Source organism: Pecten maximus, chromosome 4 (genome assembly GCF_902652985.1).
Source record: "Pecten maximus chromosome 4, xPecMax1.1, whole genome shotgun sequence".
Lineage (NCBI taxonomy): Eukaryota > Metazoa > Mollusca > Bivalvia > Pectinida > Pectinidae > Pecten > Pecten maximus.
Genome location: NC_047018.1, coordinates 9,194,116 through 9,198,207, shown reverse-complemented (window position 1 = coordinate 9,198,207; position 4,092 = coordinate 9,194,116). Strand labels below are relative to the sequence as shown.

General features: G+C 34.1%; 1 non-coding gene across 1 annotated transcript; it reads right to left on the bottom strand.

Annotated features, from left to right (window-relative positions):
- Nucleotides 1–856: 856 nt before the first annotated feature.
- Nucleotides 857–929, bottom strand: Trnaf-gaa. Its single transcript has one exon. It is a non-coding gene; the product is annotated as a tRNA-Phe (tRNA).
- Between the last annotated feature and the right edge of the window lie 3,163 nt (nt 930–4,092).

Sequence of the window (4,092 nt, the reverse complement as noted above, 5' to 3'; positions counted from 1 at the left end):
TAAAGTAATCTGAACATTGATGTTGGTATCAACTGGACATAGCTTTCCACTGTGTTGAGGTCGATATATAAAGATAAAGTAGGTAAAGAACATCGTTATGTAGTAGTGGAATCGGATCATATTTTTACCCTTGATAATATATTTTTGTGTTTTTTTGTTTTGTGTTTTTTGTTTTGTTTTAGACTTTAGTCTGCTGCCATTACTGGCATTAGTGGCGATTTATAGAAAGACGAAGCCGATTTATGGTACAGATATTTATATATGACTTGCAATTTATCGTAGGATAAATGAAACATAAAAAAATCATCATCAGCAGTTTATTAATAAAAAAAACCGCAAGTGGTAGTTTTTAAGCAGCACGTATTAGTAATTTTCCTGTGGATAACCACAATTCGTGTTCAAGTAGCATCTAAACATCTCTGACATAACAGAATCATGAGTACATTTCCGCCACTAGAAACGGACTTAAGTTTAATTGAAGTCATTATTTATCCTGTAATCACACACTAGACTGATTGTCGACAATAGATCAGATGAATGACAAATTGATTAATACTATAGACCTGGCTAACAATAATGTATCGTCGTATCTGACTAAGATTTGGACCGACAAGTATTACGATCTGTTTACAGCGTAGGGAAGTTCCTGTTTATTTAATCAAACTTAAATGAACTCTGCTGAATAACGTCACAACTACATTGCAGTTACTAGGCCCGGTTGACAGAAGTGTGCATGACTGCACTGCATGGTAGTTTAACATCTATCACTTTACAAAAGATATTCCAAACAAAAACTATAGCTATCGGTGTAGATAATCCTCAACGGATATCCCGACAAAAAATAGAATGCAGTGACTGCCGAAACCCGGGATCGAACCAGGGACCTTTAGATCTTCAGTCTAACGCTCTCCCAACTGAGCTATTTCGGCCTATGCAATAGTCATGGATATTGATTGTATCTCGGATTGTAACAAAGTTATTACCATTTAGCGCTATATCACAAAAGAAAACATTTCAAGAGTCATGTATACAGAGTAAGGAGAATAATGTTGAATTTCAAACACGAATACCTATCTACTAATATACCAAAATGTTTGTTTGGACATGTAGTTTCTTAAAATCTCCAATAATATGCTTCAGATGATAACGGTTTCTTCTATAGGATTACTTTGTGGTAAGATGTAGCATGAAATAATTCAAAGTCACAAATAATAAAATCTGAAAAATAGCCAATCTGTCTTTAGCACATGATAGGAACATTATTTTTTTGTTTGCCCTGATTTGACTTTTTGCATAAACACTTATTTTTGTTTTGACCTTGAAATGGAAATGGCGGCTGTTAATAATATTACACAAGTATGGCTCAAAGGGAGGCATTTCAATTAATACAAATGCCACGTCAGTTGTTCCGTATAGTGTCTCATAAGAGCAGTTGAGATGTTTGAAATGCGTCCTTATATGCTATATTTGTGTGATATTTTTCACAACCGCCATTTTCATTCAAGGTCAACATATTATCTGTGTTTATAAATATTATAAAGTCAAATCTGGTCAAACCAATGCTCCAACTGTGTGCTATAGATACTTGTGAGCATAACAACTTGTCTATTTTTGTGCAATACATGTGATACAAATGAGCCGATTGTGTCGTCATGGAACATGCATTTTTTCACGTTTTGTTGACAAATAGCTTAACAAATTACCTGTCGACAGGAAGGCCCTCGGTTTTCCTTGATACATACTAAAATTGTATTGACTTACCTCTGTTAAATTGCACCATAGTAGGGATTTATAGGCTTGTTAAAAATCACAATTTTCCTGGATTTTCTGGTTAGATGCCCCTTTATCTGAAAATAATATATTTTCTTCGAGATCACTTACCGTTCAAGTTTGTTCAGTTATTAACTACAGAAAATGTAAAAGAATTGTGTAAGTTAGGGAAATATATCGGTCTAGCCCTTGAAAGAAGAAAGTCAAATTTGATTTAAGACCAGATGTATTTTTTGTACTCTCACTCTATCTCATATGTGTATATTGGGTTTGTATGTGGCTGGGGAGGGGTAGGGGATACATGTGAGATTGTATGAATGGTGAGTATGGGCATAATCTGATTGAAGTTATGTGTAATTAAGTTTCCATCAAACACACTAATTACATCTAATTTCAAATAGATTGAATGGGCGAGAGGCGTATGGTGAAAGTTGTGTGCCAGGTAGATACTTGTGCTGTTATGTTTGCCTTTGTATATAATGTACCATGTCTTGTGTTATTGTGATAAGTTGTAAAACTTAAGCAAATAAAGCATCTGAATCTGGTTCCGTATGTCTGAAACACTATTTTTAATTTCTATTTTTTCCTACCGATCATCGATTTCATTTATATCCCTTTATTCATATAGGTTATGCTTTAAAACAGGATTTAGTACTATAGACATTACTTGTTTCACGTTTCTGATGTGGCTTGATTTAGCCACTGTAGTAATCATATAATGATTTAATTGTTGATATCACAACATAATAGTGCATGCCCAGTTTATTTATGTCCAGACATTATTTCTCCTTCAATATTTTCTGGATGAACAACAGGTTAAACAATACCGTCCGATTTGTTTTATTTTTATATCCTCGTTTATTTCACCACTGGGTATGGTTGATAATTAACAAATTATAACCACGGCTATTCATACCCTCGTTAATATTTTTGAAGTATTTGATAATTAACAAATGACCACCATTTAAGGAAATTGATACCCTCGTTAATATTTGTGAGGTAGTTGATTCGTTTTATAGTAGCATGTTTTCTTTTTTTTCAATACTGTATCTAATGTTTGAGTGAGTCGTTGACGTCTGATAGGATGTTAACCCCTATCTACTACACACGGCGTTTTAAATGAGGTTTACAATGATTGGGTCTGTATCGTGAGTTTACCTGTACTACTTTTGTCCCGCCATTGTACCATCATCAGAGAAATATCACGACATGATTAACTATCTTCGTTCATCAGCGACTCCGGCCAGTTAAGTACAGTCTGTCATAAACATGTCATTACGTGTTGACATAATTAATCTCACGGAAAGTGATATTTAGTCAGTTTATATTTTTATAAGATACGGTCCCGGTACTTACATATAATATATAAAGATATCGTGTAGTTCACGAGTGATGTACGAGTATTAGCGTTAAACTTATTGACATACTCTTCAGTTTTGATAAGTCGACACTCTAGTCGTAAATTGGCAGGTAGCCGACGCTTGTCATTACACGAGATGAGAGAGGGCACTCTAGATCTGTCAGCGCCGTTTTAACAGCACATACGTATCATGTTTTATTGTAGCTTTAATTAGCTGACAGGATGCATTAATGACTTTAACGACGATTTTAATATTTTAATATAGCTTTTGATTTAATAGAATATATATATTTGTATATTTAACAATTTTTACAACTGCATTCTGAACAAAGTAATTCAATAAATCCAACAAGCGCTAATGTACATGTTTCTCGCATATTGATTCCCATTTAAACCGTAATAATTTCATTTTTTTCTACAGTGATTCTTTATCGACCAAAAGCTCCCAAATCGGTTGATGTGGATCTGATTCAACAGAACATCTGATTTCAATATTCTAAATAATAAAACATACTACCAGAACCCATCAGATAGTCGTGTGGTTGGTCTTTTTCGGCATGGACGGTACATTTGAAACGAATATTTCGAGGAAGACAGGAATGGAAAGGAGAACGACAACAAGGCACGGGATATGACAAACAATAATACAGATGGAAGTGGTCCAGTGTATCACTTGTGCTAACCTTACCGGAAATTGTCTACCCCATGGTCTGACATACCATCAATAAAGACAATGATAATAATAAAAGACTTTAAAGATAATAATAATACAAGACTTTGATTAGGGTTGATGACACTTTAAGTCGCAAGACTCTTCTCCCAAGTGGTCGACTTTTGGTACAATATTTACAGCATGTAAAAGTAAAACAGTACATACAAACATTGATATCACAGTAAGGTAAATTAAAGGAATGTATAGATACAAGATGTCATGATAGATGCTGTGATTTTGATAAAACACA